Source organism: Musca domestica, unplaced genomic scaffold (genome assembly GCF_030504385.1).
Source record: "Musca domestica strain aabys unplaced genomic scaffold, Musca_domestica.polishedcontigs.V.1.1 3, whole genome shotgun sequence".
Classification (NCBI taxonomy): Eukaryota; Metazoa; Arthropoda; class Insecta; order Diptera; family Muscidae; genus Musca; species Musca domestica.
This window is the reverse complement of record NW_026712299.1, coordinates 23,646,883-23,668,085: the sequence shown is the minus strand read 5'-3', so window position 1 is coordinate 23,668,085 and position 21,203 is coordinate 23,646,883. Positions and strand designations below refer to the sequence as shown.

Below are 21,203 nucleotides of genomic sequence, written 5' to 3'. Positions count from 1 at the left end.
TGAGACCATCCTCATAGCTTTTTATTCTCTCTGTTCAATGTTAAATTCAAACTGTTGTTGCTATTGTTTGTCGACCGGCCGGCCATAAGTAACTTAAGTTCGCTAAAAACATGTTTCCGTTTTAATTTAAAATAATCATAAATTTTATCTCACTCACTGCCTGACGGACTAACCAACGAACCAACAAACTGCGTGCCAAAAAGTCTTTGGGGAGTGATCGCCGTATTTCTTTTGCTTGTTTTCTCGGGTGACGACCACTGCCATTATGGATGTTCTTCCTGTTACAAACTTGTTATTGATGATGTCATGGCAGTGTTCGTTGGTTACGCCCACTCTCTATCTCTCTCGCTCGTTCATTCCATTGTCAATTTGTGATTTCATTTATTGGAAATTACGTTTTAAAGTATTTAATTGGTAGTTTTTAAAATTGTGACTATTAGTCGTAATCACGGAAAAGAGAGTGAGTGAAATAAGAGGAAATTGATTTAATTGGAGGAGTAGTTTTTGCATTCTCTTTTACAAATTAAATATTTGTAGTTCGTAATGGGTACCTCTTCCTATGGCAGAAAACTAACTATGAAAGCACATATGTGCTATATGAATGTATCATCAACCATATATTTTGATAATTTGTATTTTTTCGACGGGGTTTTTTTAATTTCATTTGATCCTTTCAAATGCTGGAAAGGAAAACTAGGCCGAATTCCAAAAAAATTGCTAAATTTGTCGAAAAAATAAAGGTTTTTGCTAACAAAAATTGATAATATTTTTTATGGTAAATATTAAGTTTACGCATTTCTTTTGCTCCCAGACTCATAGTGAAATTTGATCTAGAATATTTCTTCCTTTACTTTTTCCCAAAAAAATCGTGTAAAGTGGGAGATTTTTACTCAAGAATTATCGGAAGCATATGGTTTTTCCTAACATCATCCTACGTAAGAGAATTTTGCATTTGAAGTAGTATTTGATCCTACAATTAAGAGTTTTTATACCCAACGCCACACTGTGGTATAGGGGATTATAATTTGTATGTAACATGGAGATAGGAGTTCTACAGTTCCTTTTGAATACCACAATCTATCCGTCTTTCTGTCTGTCCTCGTATTTTTATACCCTCAGCCATATGGCTACAGAGGGTATATATCATTTGATACGGTCAAAACCCGCCTAGTCAAAATAACGCTTTTAGACCCTAGGTCTCTTTAGACCAAATCCGTTTCAGAACATTTGGAGTCGACATAGCGATGTACATCCGTTTGTCTGGCTGGCTGGTGCGCACGATAACTCTCGAAGGGAGTATCCGATTTGTTCCAAACTGTGTACATCATAATATTTTTGTCAAACTTAGATCGAGTTCGGAGATGGGCAATGTCAGTCAACTCCTTCTGTCGATCAACTCCATAAAAGGTCGAAATTTCCCAAAAAAAATATTTTTTGCACACAGAAAAAAAGGATAATCCGCTTTTGCTCCTGGTATGAAAATGGACAATATCGGTCCACTCCATCAAGTTCCTCCCCCACAAATGGTCAAAATTGTTTATAATTATAACTCTCAAAAATCAGTAAGAGTCCGATTGCCCAAGGTCTGGTGTTAAGATGGACAATATCGGTCCAATCCTTCTGGTACCTCCCCCACAAAAGGTCGAAATCTTCCAAAAATATATTTTTTGCAATGAAGGAGAAAGGATAATCCGATCTTGCTTGCAAATCCTAGTACTTGCGTCAGTGCTAGGTCAGGTGTGAAAATGGACAATATCGGTTCACTGTATCAAGTACCAACCCCACAATTGGTCACAATTTTTGAAAAATTACAACTCTCTTAAAATGTGATCACACATCCCAGTATTAATATTAACCCAAGGTCTGGTGTTAAAATGTGCAAAATCTGTCCACTCCTTCTGGAACCTCTACCACCAATGGTCGAAATTTGAAAAAAAAATATATTTTCTGCACAGAAAGGGAAGCAATAATCTAATTTTGCTCTAATTGTACAAATCCTAGTATTTGCGTCAGTTCTAGGTCTCGTGGTGCACTCCATCAAGTGCCTCTCCCACAAAGGGTCAAAATTTTCAATACTTTTATCTGTCATAAATTGTAAAAAAATTCAACGATTCTTTACAACTTGCTATATCTAAATATATATCTCTCATCCAGAATCCTGAGATGAATATGGAATTTATGATTTACCATAAATTGGATATACATGTTCGATTTATAATATTTATATCATATTTATTTAGGTCCGATAAGAAATGGACAATATTGACCCATTCTTTCCAAACACATTCCATAGAGGGTCAAGAGTTTGAAAACTCATAACAGAAGTCAAAATATTTTAAAATAATCGAACATTTGCTGAGGGTATACATCTGTCGGCAAAACCGTGTCGTAGCCATATGTCTAAGGGTATAAAGAGGACAATATGGCCACTTTTTTGACTAGCTTAAAGATTATAATTGTAGACAAAAATAGTCCTTGTGTTTTTATCTGCAATATTGCGGAAGACATATACACCTAAAATCAACGAATTTGCAGGAATCTGAATCCGAAATATTCTTAGAATACCTTTTAAATGTTAAACCTTTAAATATCGGCGTTTTTAATTATTATTTATTTTCATAATTAATTGGATGTTTTTTTTTTTCTGTGATTATTATTTTTATGTTGCACAGTCTATGGGGTTTTTCCTGTAATTATGGAAAAGTAATATCTTCCCACACTTATATTTTTCGTCGTTCTACTTATTGCACTTATTCATATTTTTTGGCAAGTATTCCCATTAACTTTTAGAATAATAAACAAAAAGAATTATTTATTATAAACACAGAATATTAAATTTATATATTCCATTCTGAATTATATCTCATGTTTAATGAAATTAATTATGTACATAAAATATTCAATTGCAAAGCCAAAAAATAAATAAATGAAATAAAATAAAATAAGAATTAGTCCACATCAGGTGTGGTCGACTATCTATTACCATTAAATTTTTGTATGAAAAAATCAGATATTATTCACATATCCAAATTTACCAAAAAATATTCACAAAAATTAATAATAATGGCCTATTTAATCCATGAATTTGTAATTTAATTTTTATACAAAATCTATGTTAACTATATTGAGCTTAATAAGTACAGGGTGAGATAAAAAATTGCAACAAAGTCAAACGCCATAATTTTTATATTTGTTTGTTTTTTTTTGTTTAAATTTTATTGAATGAAAGCGAAAAAGGTCGGAAATAACATCAAATTTTGGCATAAGTTTAGATTTGTTCGAATTAGTCACCTTTGGCACGAATTATGGCTATAAACGGCCAATGAAACCGTCACACGCTGCCCAAATGTTGCTCTGCGATATTTTGGCCCATTCCCGGCGCAGTACTTGCTTGAGGTCCAACGGATTGGTATCCGGAGATTTTGCTGCCCATTGTGCGCTGGAAAAATTGGTGGCGCGTGCTGAGTGCGATGATGCTGAGTCCTATTGGAATGCCCTTGGTCTGCAGCCAAAAAGTTTGTGTGCCCAAGACTTTAATACACCCTCCAGAATATTTTCGCGATAATCTTCGGCATTTATTCTGATGCCACGGTCGACACGATATAATACGAGCGGAGAGCGAACATCGGCTATTACGGCGGCCCACACCATCACCATGTCCGGCGCTTGATTTCTGGTGGCCAACCGAAGGTTCACACTTTCAGCTGACCTCTTTGGCAAGTAAACACGATCATTTTGCCTTTTGAGTATATTTTCTTTCCCTTGCGGTGTAAGTTCTTACCCTCCACCATTTGGAACGAATTTGGAAATTTTGAAAATATAAAATCCTTAAAAATCCTGTTCCAATTTTAAAAGTACCGAAGATGGTAATTATACTGCAGTGTATACGACGTGGACCTACATATGCATTGTTTGCCATATTCAAATTGGAAACTTGAATTAAACGGTCAATAATGTAGCTAAAATCATCAAAATATCCTATATAAGGGAGGTACCGTTATATCGGAGCTGTGAGAAGACCTGGACCAACATGGACAATTTTCTGTCACAGGCTGTAGCATCCATTATGAACTGCAATACGACATCTCAAACAATTTCAGTGAGTATTGTACCTAAAATCGTCAAAATACCGAAAATAGGGAGGTACTGATATATGGGGCCTATACGAAGACCTGGACCTGCATAGACAATTTTATGTCACAGACTGAAGTTTCCATTACGAACTGTAAATACGTAATTTGAAACAATTCTGGTGAATAATGACGCTAAAATCAAATACCGAGGTACCGTTATATGGGGGCTATATGGAGACGTGGACCTGCACAGACAATTTTCTGTCATAGGCTGTAGTATCCATTATGAACTTCAAATATCAAATTTGAAACAATTCTGGTTGATAATGTCGCTAAAATCATCAAAATATCGAATATAGGGAGGAACCGTTATATGGGGGCTATGTGAAAACGTGGACCTACATGGTCCATTTTTTCCTACTGGAAAAATAAACATGTGTGCAAAATTTTAGCCTTCTATCTCAATTCGTTCGAACGATAGCGTGATTACAACCGACAGACAGACGGACATCGCTAAATCGACTTAGAATTTTACGCTGATCAAGAATATATAAACTTTGTAAGGTCTGACGTGAGTATTTCGAGGAGTTACAAACGGAATGACAAAGTTAGTATACCCTCCATAGTATGGTGGAGGGTATAAAAATGTGATATCTTAACCTTGTTATTTGCAAAAATAAAGATTATCTATTCATGTTCTAAAATCTCCCCATTGTCTAAAAATCAAATTTTAAGTTTTGGTGTTCGCAGTTTCGAACTAAATACAGTTTTTACCTTTATTGATATCTCGTGTCGTTTCCAAAATTCATTGGGCATTTAATAATATAACATTAAAAATAAATCCATCTCTTTTTAGACCTAAAGAAACCGACTGCACCATCACCGTCGCGTAGGGTGCACTCACTTGTTTAAAAAGTAAACCTAAACTACTCCAACAAAAAACGCCACTTCATTAGAAGCAAGTAAAACTGTAAACAACAAAAATAAATCAAATAATAAAGCTAACCCCATTCAGCCGGCAGGCACTCATAACAATTATCAAATGCGATGATGATTTTTTTTCTCCCATTTTTTGCCATCAGTGCTCTGTAATTCATTTTCCGAGCAGAAGACGAGCAGAAACAAACTGAAATAATTAAAATCCGCACAACAAACGGATGCTGCAGAGGAATAAGAAATTCAAGCCAACACAAACACACGCACACATAAATACTCATTTGCCGCCAGGATAATAAAAAACAATAATAACAAAAACAACAACAACGCAACGATAATGATGATAATGATGTTGTGATAATGTGAATGACTCTGGCAAATGCGAATGACTGCGAATAAACGAATGAATGAATGAATGAATGCGAACGAATGAATTGGTGTATTTGCATTTAAAAGGATTTAAAGAGCTAAGGAAACTAACGAGGGACAAAAGTAGCGGAATCACTTCACTTAAATTAAAATACATAAACAAGCAATGAGGTAAACTGACAGAGACAGACAGACAGAAGAACAGACAACCAGAAAGTTACAATAATGACAGGATGTCGTTGGGTATGTATATATGTGTGTGTGTGTGCAAAATTTCCAACATTAAACTTTTACAAAGAATTTCAAAATGAAAACATTTCGAAGAAGAGCAAAAATATACATATTTGATGAAAAATAAACTAAATCAAAATTTATTTATGTGCAGGTACGCAGCTCCAAAGATGATGAAATAAAATTTTGAAGTTTTCCAAATAGAGGAAGGGAGACAAATAGATAGATGGAAACTTAATTGAAGTAGCAGACATTAGAGCAGTGAGGAGTACACTCGAAGAAAATCATCTGAGTATATGGTAGATTAATGGAATGCATTTCGGTAGACATAAGTTCCCCATAAACAAGCAGAAGAAGTCATACAAAGTAAAATGTATGGAAAGGCTGTAATTAATATAAATTAAAAACCAGTAAGGAAAGCTCAAAAGTCGGGCGGTGCCGACTATATGATACCCTACACCACTATGCATATTAAGTAGAGCTCTCGTAAAAGGGTTTATACAGGGCATTTCAGAGCTCTATGAGATATTTGGTACAAAATCAAAATCTATCTAATTCTATCGTGCATTTTACGAACTATAGCTATCTCTGAACAGGGTTTCTCCAAATTTGACGTATTAGCTTCTAGACTGAATTCGGTCCTATGTACGAAAATTCAGGTGATTTGGGCTGATATTGACCATTTAGTGCACATTTAACCCGAAATCGGATGAAGATATATATGGGAGCTATATCCAAATCTGAACCGATTTCGATAAAATTTAAAACAGCTATTCCTGTGCTCCATCTAATACCTGGTACCAAATATCACGGTTGTGGAGTGAATATTACGAATTTAAGGGACTAAAACACTAAATCGGATGAAACATATATATGGTTGCTATATCTATATCTGAACCGATTTTCACTAAATTTGATATACTTGCTTCTAGGCTGAATTTGGTCCGATGTACTAAAATTTAGTCCATTTGGACTTATATCGGCCATTTGGTGCACAATTAACCCGAAATCGGATGAAGATATATATGGGAGCTATATCCAAATCTGAACCGATTTCGATAAAATTACAAACAGCTATTTCTGGGCTGTATCTTATATCTGGTACCAAATATCATTCTTGTGGATTGCATATTACGAATGTGAGAGGCTTAAACACCAAATCGGATAAAACATATATATGGGAGCTATAGCTGTTTCTGAACCGATTTTCTCCAAATTTGTTGTATTTGCTTTAAGGCTAATCTCGGTCACATGTGCCAAAATTCGGGCCATTTGGGCTGATATTGACCATTTAGTGGACATTTAACCCGAAATCGGATGAAGATATATATGGGAGCTATATCCAAATCTGAACCGATTTCGATAAAATTTAAAACAGCTATTTCTGTGCTCCATCTAATACCTGGTACCAAATATCACGGTTGTGGAGTGCATAGTAGGAATGTGAGGGACTTAAAGATCAAATCGGATGAAAGATATATATGGGAGCTATAGCTATATCTGAACCGATTTTCTCCAAATTTAATATACTTGCTTCTAGGCCGAACTCGGTTGGGTGTGCCAAAATTTAGGTAATTTGGACTGATAGTGGATATTTGGTGCACATTTAACCCGAAATCGGATGAAGATATATATGGGACCTATATCTAAATTTGATCCGATTCTCACCAATTTCAATAGGGTTCGTCCTTGGGCCAAAAAAATATTGTTTGGAAAATTTCATCTCAATCGGATAATAAATGCGACCTGCATTTTGTTCACAAGAATACATGGACAGACGGACGGACGGACGGACGGACAGACGGACTGACATGCATAAATCGACTCAGAAAGTGATTCTATGAAGGTTCTCAAAAGTAAGTATGGGTCTATCTTGTTTCCTTCTCCATGTTACAAACAAATGCACAAAGACATAATACCCTTACCACTATGTGGTGTAGGGTATAAAAAATCAAAACAACGGATAAAACAAATTTCAACTGACAGTTAAGTTAGTAGGTGATTGTGACCGAAACCCCCAAAATAGTAAAAAATTGGATGAACTAAATTTTTGGTATTCATATGTGAAACATCCAGTATTACTAGAAAGGCCAACTACATAACTTCTGCATTACAAGTATCCCAAAAATAATCACAACTATATATACTCGAATTGCTAGTAAAATAAAAATTAATTAGTTATTCCTATAACTTTATTTTAATTTATCAAGTAGTCAGTAACACTGACTGAGCCGTTCCACTTCGAAACCTAAGGTCGTTGGTTTGAATCTCAGCGCCAAGAAAAAAAAATAGTAAGAAAAAGTCAAAAGTCGCGCGGGACTGACTATGTGATGCAACACACCACTATGCGTATTTTATAGAGCTCCCGTAACAAAAAAGTTTATATTTATGTGAAGTTAATCAAAAGTCACCTACCAATGCGTATCATGGATTTAGAGCAGTTACCATTTAGGAACTAAATCCAACCCTGAATCGATTCTCAACAAATTTGAGGAAGGTTTTCGTACCTCCAGTATCAAATAACATTGCTGTATGATGTACGATATGACTTTGATAAGAATCATATAAAAAAATATTTATACAGGGTGAGATAAAAAAAAACTGCAACAAAGTCAAAAGCCATAATTGTTACATTTCTTTTCAAATTTTATTGAATGAAAGCAAATATTGAAATGAAAGCGGAAATAACATCAAATTTTAGAATAAGTTTAGATTTGTTCGAATTGGTCACCTTTGGCAAAACGGCCTTCAAACGGCCAATGAAACCGTCACACGCTGCCAGAATGTTGCACTGCGGTATTTTGGCCCATTCCCGGCGAAGCGCTTCCTTGAGGTGATCGACACTTTGGTATTTTTCATTGCCAACCTTGCTTTCCGAAATACTCCAGATACAATAGTCCAACGAATTGGTATCCGAAGATTTTGGTGATCATTGTGCGTTGGAAATGAAGCAAGGAACCTCATTTTGTAACCATTCTTGGGTGGCGCGAGCTAAGTGCGATGGTGCTGAGTCCTGTTGAAATGTCCAAGGTCTGCGTCCAAAATGTTTGCGTGCTCAAAGCTTTAATACACCCTCCATAATATTTTTGCGATAATATTCGGCATTTATTCTGATGCCACGGAGAGCGACCAACGGCTGTTATGGCGTCCCACACCATCACCATGGCTGGCGCTTTAGTTCTGGTGGCCAACCGAAGGTGCACATTTTCAGCTGACTTCTTTGGCTTACTTGCCACGAAAATTTTATTTGTTTACAAATTGCTGGACAACGAATGTTTTCTCATCGCAGAGAACCAAATTCAGCAGTTCACCACTTTCGGCCAAGCGAAGCAACTCTTTAGCTCTCTTGAGTCTACTTTCCTCTGTTGTGGTGTAACTTCTTGCACAATTTGGAATTTCAATGGCTTTACCCCGAGCTCATTTTTCAATATTTGCCGAATGGAATATTGCGATATGTTCAGCTCACGAGCCATTTTCAGCCACTGCGACGCGGGTTTCGATTTTTACTTTTCGAACCCTTTCAGCTGATGTTGCTGTTTTCTTTCGTCCACTTCCTTGACGTCAGGCTACGCTACCAGTATCATGGTAACGAGCGATGGTACGACACACAAAAGATTTATTCGCATTTAAATGCTGGAGCGCTCTAACGATAGCCACTTGTCGTTTTCCAGCCAAATATAAAGAAATCACACTATCACGCTTGAATTTCATCACGAATAACTTTTTCTCTGGAAAATTCTCACCAAAATGCTTTTGTACGATTGCAAACAATATAATAAGGTGTCATTGGAATAATTTTAACAGCTGTCGGACGAAAGACTGAGAAGTGACAGCAGTCCGCAGTTGGTTGCAGTTTTTTCATCCCACCCTGTATATGACATACTAGATTATTAAGGTCCTATCATAGTCATAATATATACTCAATAGCAACTTAGTGAAAATCGATTCAGATTAAGATATACCTTGTTTCCATTCGATGATAATTTTCCAACTCTCTAAAGTCGTAACACGTAACCTTGGGTTCTCGATTTTGTTCATAGTTACTTGTTTTCCTAATATGAAACCCCTAAGCATAAAATCCAATGTATGTTCATATTTACTTCAATCAACATTTTTTCTTGAGTGTACAATTTCTAGCTCATGTGATGAATGTCTATGCATGAAATATATGAAAATTTATCTCATTCCAAAATTTCCATGCAAAGTTAGTAGTGTTTGCAAATATTTTCAACGTAGTAGCACCGTCAGTAAGAGGTATCAGGATGCCGGTAAAGGATGTCATTTGTTTTGGTTGAACAAACTTGTTCAACATTTTGAAGTTAAAGACAAATAAACAATTCAAATGAATTTATCATAAGCAAGTGTAGACTGGAGGCTGGCAAAACACATAAACGTGTGTACGAACATACACGTATGTGAAAAGGCTTTGATGTAATTCATATGTCTGTCTAGTTGCGAATATTAGGGTGGCGATATGTCACTGATATATCATGGATATGGAGGTTATAATCTTCTGTGTCTGAATATATCTCAAACTTTTGAAGAAGTTGCCTGTTAGGACTAAACTGTTTTCTTCTGATTCCATTTTTTTCTATTAAGAATATGTAAATGATCACAGCCAATTTGGGTCGTAGCCACTTCACTTTAAGCTTAATTTTCCCTACGGTTAAAATTCGAGCGTACATTGGGCAAATTTTCAAATAAAACCAGTAAAGAAAGCCTTAAAGTCGGGCGGGCCGACTTTATGATACCCTACACCACTTTGCTAATTTAGGAGAGCTGCGTATAACAATTAATAGTTTTATGGGAGAATTCAATCATACACTCTATGAATATAATTATAATTTAAAGGTTCAAAGGACTAAATATGCCGAAGCATTTGTATCTTTTAAATTCGGACTTGTATTACCCATTTGGTGCACAATTAATTTGAAATCGGTGAAAATATATATGGGAGCTATATCCAAATCGGAACCGATCTCGATAAAATTTCGCAAAGATATTTCTGAGCTGTATTTGATATATTTCCCTGATTATCGTTGTTACGGAGTGCATATTACGGCTATGAGTAACAAATATGATAAATCGGATGAACAGTATATATGGGAGCTATAGCTATATCTGAACCAATTTTGACATACTAGTTTCTAGACTCAATTCGGTCGTAAGTGCCAAATTACATCCTATTTGGGCAAATATTAGACGTTTGGTGCACAATCAAAGGTAAATCGGGTGAAGTTATATGTGGGAGCTATATCCAAATCGGAACCGATCTCGATAAAATTAAGCAAATGTATTTCTGAGCTGTATTTGATATATTTCCCCAAATATTGTTGTTACAGAGTGCATATTGCGGCTGCGGAGGACAAAGATAACAAATCGGATGGACAATATATATGGGAGCTATGGCTATATTTCGATCAAATTTGGCATACTTATTTTCAGGTCCAATCTGATCGTACGTGCAAAATTCCACACTATTCGGACTGATATTATACGTTTGGTGCACAATAAAAGGCAAATCGGACGAAGATATATATGGGAGCTATATCTAAATTTTCATCGATTATCTCCAATTTCAATAGGGTTCGTCCTTGGGCCAAACAAATATTGTTTGGAAATGTTCACCTCAATCGGATAATAAATGCGACCTCCATTTTGTTGACAAAAATACATGGGCAGACGGACGGAATGCATGAATCGACTCAGAATGTGATTCAATGTAGATCATCAAAAGGAACTATCGGTCTATCTCGTTTCCTTTTGCCTGTTACAAACAAATACACAAAGACATAATACCCTGACCACGTTGTGGTGTTGGGTATAATGAATATTTTTAAAAATGCTTGTTGAGGTCCGAATTCTCAGAAATTGGGTCTGATTTCTAACATTTTCTACAACATTACACACTTAACTTGCTCTTACTTCCCAATTTTAATTGATTGTAATAGTGTCGATTACACTGTGCAAAAGCCAATCTGGGGAGGTAATATTAGTCGGTCAGTAGATCAAAATCCCCTAAAGGATTTCGGGTTCTCAGTTCAAACTTATTTTAAGGGCCATTTTAAATATGTAAACCGAACACTACACAATAGGGCCACAAATATTGGAAAAAGCTTGTAAATGTGGGTTACATATAGAATTATTCGTGCAAAATATGAGTCATGGCGGTCTACGTTTTTGAACAGCCCCACATGAGGATATAGCCCGATTTCTAACAAAGCTTATATTTTAGCCATATTTTTACCCTATAACACATAGTGGTAAGGGTATTTTGTCTTTGTGCATTTGTGTGTAACATGAAGAAGGAGGCGAGGTAGACCTATAGCTACTTTTGAGGATCTTCATAGAATCATTTTCTGAGACGATTTATACATGTCAGTCCGTTCGTCCGTCCGTCTATCCATATATTCTTATGAACAAAATGCAGACGAAATTTTGTATGTAATATTTGTTTGGCCCAAAGACGAACCCTATTGAAATTAGCGTTAATCGGTTCAAATTTAGATATAGCTCATATATGTATTCAACCGATTTCGGGTTAATTGTGCACTAAATGCCCAATATCAGTCTAAATTACCTGAATTTTGACACATCAGACCGAATTTAGTCTAGAAGCTAGTACATCGAATTCGAAGAAAATCGGTTCAGATATAGATATAGCTCCCATATATGTATGTTTCATCCGATTTGGGTCTTAAGTGCCACACATTCGTAATGTGCCCTCCACAAGAATTATATTTGGTACCAGATATTAGATACAGCCCAGAAATACTTTTGCCAAATTTTATCAAGATTGGTTCAGATTTGTATATTACTTCCATATATATCTTCAACCGATTTCGGGTTAAATGTCCAATACAGGGTTGCCCATATTCGACGGACCCATCTGGCAACGCCATAACTTTTGACAGAGATGCCACATCGCTTAATGACATACAGCGTTTGAAGCGTCAGTCCAAGCAGATTTTTACCATGAACCAATACACGCCACGCGAGCGCTTTGAAATAGTTGAAATTTACATTCAAGAGAAGAAGTCAATTGTTAAAACTCAACGTGCTTTTAAAACATTAAAAAACGTGAAAAGTGCGCCTTCTAAGAACACCATTAAGCGTTTATACGAAGAATTTTCGACTGGTAAGGCTCTTTCTAATCCGAAGAGGCTATGTGTTGGAATAGGCCCAAGGGGCCAAAGGTCCGTCGAATATGGGCAACCCTGTATAAGTCCACACATTTCACATTCGTAATGTGCACCCCACAAGAATGATATTTGGTACCAGATATCAGATACAGCTTAGAAATACCTTTGCCAATTTTTATCGGTTCAGATGCACCAAATGACCAATATAAGTCCAAATGACATGAATTTTGGCACATCCGACCGAATTCAGTCTGGATACAACTATACGAAATTTGGTGAAAATTGGTTCAGATATAGCCTTACCTCCCATATCCGATTTGGTATTTAAGTCCCTCTTTTATTACTGGAACTATACTAAATATACATAATGATGTAGGATATCATATAGTCGGCCCGGCCCGGTCCGGCAAACTTTGTTAATTTGAGTTCTTAGTAAAAAGAAACCAACTTTGCAAAATATTATCAATAAAGCCCAATATTTGCTATAAACCTCGTATGAGGGCATCCCCTTGATGTCAGCTATTTTCGGGGTCTTGGCCACATTTTTCAATTGATTTGACCCTTATCTGGCATCTTGGTTTCTAAGGGGGTAAAAAAACCTTTTTGTACAGTACTTTCAATATATCTCAATATTTCGGAGTAGCTCTCATATATAAGTACTGTCTGATTTTACCTCTATCGACCTAAAAAAATTCCAGTATATTTGGTTAAAAATATCTATTTACGCCACTAGGGGGGAAGGGAATCAGAAAATTTTGAACATTGGTATATATTTTGGTATAACCTCTATATAACGGTACTTCCCAAGTCCACGTTCCCAACCAATCCTGTCTGAGGTTTGAGAAATTCTACGTGGAGTAGAATAACAGCAAATTTTGAATTCTCGTACATATTTCTATTTTTTGATATTGACCACCCTAATACCCAGTAATTTCATTCACTTGTACATCCCTTTACGAAACTAGACTCATTTTCACTTATCTGCATGCAATTTTCAATAGAGTTTGTTAACATTTTATAAATGTTGTTTTTCTTTCATTGCTGTCGCACACACAAACTTTACCGAACTTTACGTTTACATTCATCATCACCACCACCATAATCTTCATTATCGTCATTATCATCAACCTGCAAATAAACCATATTAGCTTTACCATAAGTAAGCAGCAGCATCATTTGCCGAGTGAGAAAGGAAATGCCAGCTAGCATGGCATGTCATTCAACGATTTTTTTGTCGTCATCATTACAGTTATTCTATTACATCAAGATTTACTAAAGAAATTCTGTAAAAGTTCAAAAAAGAGGTGTTAGAGGAACCTGAGCCCTGCTGGGTAGTGAAAATTCTAGTAGATTCTATATCTATAAAAGAGGGAAATGTTTGTGTGTTTGTTTGTAATTATGGACTCGAAAACCAATGCACAGATTTTCCTGAAAACTTCTAAGTATACTACAGCATCGCCTGAAAGTAACATAGACTATATAAATTTTGGATTTTCCACTTGGAACTGGATTTATTGCGTCAGAATCACAATTATTTTTCAAAAATGTAGCTTTTATATGCACATATCTATTGATCGATTACAAATACAGTCTCCAAATTTGGAATACGTAACGGAATTTGGAACAAAAACTAATTTGCCAAATTATATTGAAATCGGTTCAGATTTAGATATAGCTCCCATATATATTTTTGGCCGATTTCACATATTTGATGCACCAAACACGATACGTATGCCCAATTCCAATGACATTCGGCATGAATAACTAATTTTGGTAGAACAAGTTAAAAACATTAAGTTCGGCCGGGCCAAACTTTTAATATCCTCCACCTTAGGGTAAAAGAAACATTAGAAGAAATGTGGCAAAAACCATTAAATTACCGAATATCGGGAGGTACCGTTATATGGGGGCTATACCAAAACGTGGACCTATATTTACAATGTTTCGCTACACGAACTAGGACCCATTATGACCCACAAATACCAATTTGATACCAAAAATGTGGCAAAAACCATAAAAATACCGAATATTGGGATGTACCGTTATAGGGGGGCTATATCAAATCATGGACCCATGCATGCAATGTTTCGCCACAGGAGCTGGAAACCATTATGGCCACAAATACCAATTTTTAGACAAATCCGTGAAAAAAGGTTGCAAAAATCATCAAATTACCGAATATCGGGAGGTACCGTTATATGGGGGCCATACCAAATCATGGACCCATACATGCAATGTTTCGCCACCGGAACTGGAAACCATTATGGCCACAAATACCAATTTTTAGACAAATCCGTGAAAAAATGTGACAAAAAAAAAACTAAAATACCGAATATCGTTAGGTACCTTTATATGGGGGCTATACCACAACGTGGACCTATACATGCAATGTTTTGCCACACGCTCAGTGACCCGTTATGACCTACAAATACCAATTTCCAGACAAATCCGTGAAAAAATGTGGCATAAATCATCAAAATACCGAATATCGGGAGGTACCGTTATATGGGTACTATACCAGAACGTGGACCGATGTATCTCATTTTCAACACCAACCATCCTAGACACAATGCAAATAGCTCTGCTAAATTTTGGCGCTCTACGTCAAATAATGTGGGCTGTATCGTGATTTCAACAGACAGACGGACAGACGGACATCGTTAAATCGACTTAGAATTTTATGCTGATTATATTATATATATGTACTTTATGGGGTCTAAGACGAATATTTAAGGATGTTACAAACGGATTGACAAAGTTAATATACCCTCCTTTCCAAGGTGGAGGGTATAAAAATAAATTTACCAAATTATATTGAAATCGGCACAGCTTTGGATATAGGTCCCATATATACTTTCGACCGATTTCGTTTATTTGATGCACCAAACACTATATGTACAGGGTTGCCATTATTCGACGGACCTTTGTGCCCATTCCAATCGACGAAGCTTGTCCGCAGGCAACATTCTTTGCGTCAATTGAATTTTGTACGGGAACAAATGCAAATCAATGCGAATAATCCGTTGTCCATGCCCAACTGCTGAGAACGGCGTTTTTGGGATGTTCTTGGGACCTCTCAACACTGACTCGTACGGCAGCGAAATTCTCGGCCGATCGCTTTGGTCGACTTTTATGTGGCCTCTTCGGATTAGAAAGAGCCTTACGAGTCGAACATTTTTCGTATAAACGCTTAATGGTGTTCTTAGAAGGCACACTTCTCACATTTTTTAATGTTTTAAAAGCACGTTGAGTTTTCACAATTTACTTCTTGTAAATTTCCATTATTTCAGAGCGCTCGCGTGGCGTGTATTGGTTCATGGTAAAAATCTGCTTGGACTGACGCTTCAAACGCGGTATGTCATTAAGCGATGTGACATCTCTGTCAAAAGTTATGGCGTTGCCAGATGGGTCCGTTGAATATGGGCAACCCTGTATGTTCGATTCCAATGAAATTCGGGCACGTAACTACATGAAACACCTGCTTCATACAACACCCATCCACATTCAAATCAGAACAGATACAACCAATCTGACTAGGGTTTGTCCTTGGGTCCATAGAGATGTCTTGGATGTTTCCAACAAAGACTTTTTTCAGGCCCGACAAATTTGATTTTTTTTAACTTTCTCATAGCTCTTTAAAAATCACCCTTTATTAATCCACTGTGCAATCAACTTGTCTCCGTAGTTTATAACAAAGTTTTTCTTTTTTTTTGCAGCTATCTGCATTTGTAAATTCGTCAAAAGGTTTTCATGTTTATTTAGCGTTAATGAAGTTGCCTTTACGTTGGCAAAAATATGCGTTACCTCCCCCATTAAGGTATGGTACGTACGTACGTCTGGATATGAACCTGGGGGCATTTTGGGAAATGAAAACAACAGCAACAGAGTATAATATTTTCGCCAAAAAAAAAAAAAAATCCGAAATCTTAAATGAACTTCATAGTCCACGCCGGCAAGGACAACCACAACAACAGCAAAAACAACGTCCAGCAACAAAAAAGTAATTAGTAAGCTTCTCAACGTAGGAGTAGACACACAAACAACCCGAAATAGTCCACTCACTCAGACAGTCAGCCAGCCAGACGATGTTAAGCAGATGAAAGTCATATGCATGAACTTGGTCCACAATAAACGTACAGAGAGACGTACAGGTATGCAATTATCAACGTCATATTTTTCTTCACAGTTGTCCTCCGCATCGTCATCGTCGTTCTCTCATTCTCATCAGAGTTATGCTTTTCATAAACAAATGAGTTTTTTCTCTTTCATTTCCCCTCCGCCACAGATGAAAGCACGAGTTGTGGACAAAAGTGCAAAAAAAAAAATTATCGAAACACCTTCCCCGTATCTCCCACATAAATTGCAATGTCAGTCAGAAAATTAAGTTCTGGAATACAGAAATTAATTCAGACCACATTCCCATATTGTTGTGTTTCATTTGTCTGGACCGAAGAAGACAAAAGGAAAGGAAAACAAGATGACTCTTGAGCACAGCAGAAGAAGATGGAAATCAAAGGAAATTTTATGTATTTTTCTGACAAATAAAAGGCTTGAAAATAAATGGTCCAAGGAGAGAAATAACCCAAATAAGAAAATTTCAGAAAAGAAAAAATAACAAAGAAATTGTGAAGTCATTTTTTTAAGTGTCCTTTGGATAAAAATTAAGGCAAGGTAATCGTCAGAGTTAAGAATGTTTTTAATGAAGAAATCATTGATATCAGTTTTTTTGGGGTGGATGGGATTGAGGGGTTGGATATAAAGCAGAAACTCAACTATGGATTCAAAGTCCAGAGAGAAGAGCTTTTAAAGGGAACTTGTTTGGATACATATTATGACTAGGTGAAAAAAATGTATTACACTGAGTAAGACCGAATTTGGGTTTTCTATTTGTAGGGATTTTTTCTTAACGCAGGAGTATATAGCAAAGCGTATAATCTATCAATTCGAAAACTACTGGCTTATACAATTCATCCATTTTTATATGCCCCATAGACCCTACAAAGTATATATATTCTGGATCAGCGTATCTAATTGAGTTAACCCATGTCCGTCTGTCAGTCTGTTATATTCACGCTATCCATCGAACGTGTTGAGATAGAAGGCTAAAATTTTACAGTGCGTATTTTTTAATTGGCTGGTTAAGTACGTAAATAGCCCATGTCGGTACCACTCAATATTTAGTATTTTGACTATTTAAGCGACATTTATACCCTCCACCTTGGAAAGAAGGGTATATTAACTTTGTCATTCCGTTTGTAACATCCTTAAATATTCGTCGTAGACCCCATAAAGTATATATATTCATAATCAGCATAAAATTTTAAGTCGATTTAACGATGTCCGTCTGTCTGTCTGTATGTCTGTTGAAATCACGATACAGCCCACATTTTTTGACGTAGAGCGCCAAAATTTAGCAGAGCAATTTGTATTGTGTCTAGGATGGTTGGTATTGAAAATGAGATATATCGGTCCACGTTCTGATATAATCCTTATGTAACGGTACCTCCCGATATTCGGTATTTTGCTGATTTATGCCACATTTTTTCTCGGATTTGTCTGAAAATTCGTATTTGTAGGTCATAACGGGTCCCTGTACGTGTGGCAAAACATTGCATGTATAGGTCCACGTTTTGGTATAGCCCCCATATAAAGGTACCTCTCGATATTCGATATTTTGATTATTTTTGCCAAATTTTTTTCACGGATTTGTTTAAAAGTTGGTATTTGTTGGTCACAATGGGTTCCAGTTACGGTAGCTAAACATTGCATGTATGGGTCCACGATTTGGTATAGTCCCCATATAACGGCACCTCCCGATATTCGGTATTTTGATGGTTTTTGCCACATTTTTGCACTGATTTGTCTAAAAATTGGTATTTGTGGGTCGTAATGAGTCCCTGTACGTGTGCCAAAACATTGTATGTATGGGTCCACATTTTGGTATAGTCTCCATATAACGGTACCTCCCATTATTCGGTATTTTGATGATTTTTGACACATTTTTTCACGAATTTCTCTGAAAATTGGTAGTTGTGGATCATCCCCAGTCCCAGTTCGTATGGCTCGTCATTGTAATTGTAGGTCCACGTTTCGGTATAGCCCCCATATAACGATACCTCCCAATATTCGACATTTTAATGGTTGTTGTCAAATTTCTTCTAACGTTTCCTTTACCCTAAGGTGGATGGTATTAAAAGTTTGGACCGGCCGAACTTAATGTTTTTTTTCACATGTTTCAAAATACCACTTCATTTGGTAGGACATTGTCGCTTTCCTATAGCCCCCATATCTCCACACATTGTGTATAATTTTTTCAGAAAATTGGTGAATAAGTTTGAAGTGGACATTTCGAATTATTTTTAAGTCCCCAAAAAGCAAATAATGTTATGATATCGCACATTGGAAAACTTTAACATTGCCAATAGAGTTCACAAATTTAAAGTCTAGAGACAACAATTGGGAGTAAACCTATTAAAGTACTTTATCCATCAACAACTTTTTCCCATTTGGAAAATGTAATTTCGAAATTTAAACAAGTAAAAGATTAGCTTAGTTCGGACAGGCCGAACTTTTAATACCAGCTACTGGAAGGGAGGAACTAGCAAAATGAAAAACTGTCGGTAAAATTCTAAAAAATCTGCTATTACTGTGATAAGGGGCAATATGAAAACGTGGATCTCTATAGCCAATTATCTACCAAAGACTATTGCGAACTGCTGAAAATTTAGATAAAATCATCAAAATACCGAACATAGAGAGGTACCGTTATGTGGGGACTATTCGAAGACGTGGATCTGTACAAGGAAATTTCTCTCGTAGGAAATAGCTCCCACTGCAAATCTTAAAAACACCAGATACTTGGAGGAAATGTCGGCTATACCATAACGTTAACATTTAGACACAATTATCTGTCAGGAAAAGTGGAGCTTATTAAAAACTCCAGATATAAAGTTTGACATAATTCTGTTGAAAAATGGAACTAAAAATATGAAAATTGGGGGGAACGTTTTATGGAGGCTAAACGAAATCGTGGACCAGTATAAAAACTTTTTTGTCATAGAAGGCAAGTACGAACTCCAAATACCGAATTCAAAAGAATTTCGGTTAAAGGTGTGAAAAAATTATCAAAATGCCGAATATATGGAGATTCAGTTATGTGGAAACTTGAGCAAAACGTGGACCCATATGGGGAGAGGGATATATATCCAGCTCCGAATTGATTTCCATTAAATTTGACGGAGGTATTTTTATTTCTTGTACCAAATACTATTGCAGTAGGGTGCATGAAATAACTATGAGAATTCTTGAATTAAGTCATAAATATATGTATCTGATATCTGGTAACAAATATTGTTGTGGTGTGTACATTACAGATTTGAGGGACTTAAATATCAAATCGATTGTATTGTATACGGGAGTTTTAGGTACATTTGAACCGATGTTCACCAAATTTGTCGTATTTCTAGGATTATATCGGCCGAATGGGCCAAAACTCATTCTATTTGGGCTGATATTGCACATTTGGTGCACAATAAACTTGAATTCGGACTAAGATATATATGAATGAATCTCGAGGAAAATTAAGCAAAGATGTTTATAGGCTGTATCTGATATATTCCTTTGAACGAATTGAGATAGAAAGCTAAAATCTTGCACACGTGTGTATTTTGTCAGTAGGAATGGGTCACGTTTTCGTATAGCCCCATATAACGGTACCTCTCGATATTCGGTATTTTCATGATTTATATACATTGTTCACCTATATTTTTTCCAGTTTCGTATTCAAAGCCTTTGACAAAAATTTCGTATGCAGGTCCACGTCTTTGTAATCATTTTAGACCCAACAAAGTATATATATATTCTTGATCAGCGTAAAATTCTAAGAAGATTTAGCCCTGACCGTCCGTCTGTTGTAATCACGCTACAGTCTAAACGAATTAAGATAGGAAGATAGAAGCACAGATCTCTCTTTTGTCTGCAGGCAGGTCAAGTTCGAAGATGGGCTATATCGGACCACGATATCGTATAGCCCCCATATAACGGTACCCCCGATATTCGGTATTTTGATGATGTTAGCCACATTTTTCAATGGAATTGTCTGAAAATCCACACAAGTATTTCCTTGTGGGTACTTTATACCTCGGCAGAGAATTATCTATATAGGTCCACAATATCGTATAGCCTCCATATAACGGTACCCCCCGATATTCGGCATTTAGATGATTTTAGCCACATTTTTCAATGGAATTGTCTGAAATTCCACAAAAGGAGTCCCTTGTGAGCATTTTACTCCCTCAAAAAGAATTATCTATATAGGTCCACGATATCGTATATCCCCATATAGCTGTACCCCCCGATATTCGGTATTTTGATGATGTTAGCCACACTTTTCAATGGAATTGTCTTAAAATCCACACAAATTGTTCCTTGTGAGTACTTCACCCCCTGAGTG

The 21,203-nt window shown here is 36.3% G+C and overlaps 1 protein-coding gene across 2 annotated transcripts in view; it reads right to left on the bottom strand.

The window, feature by feature from the left end:
• The window catches only part of LOC101887284 (protein sax-3), a 273,480-nt gene that overhangs the window by 93,505 nt on the left and 158,772 nt on the right, over positions 1-21,203 (bottom strand). The gene's annotated exons all lie outside the window — the stretch shown is intronic.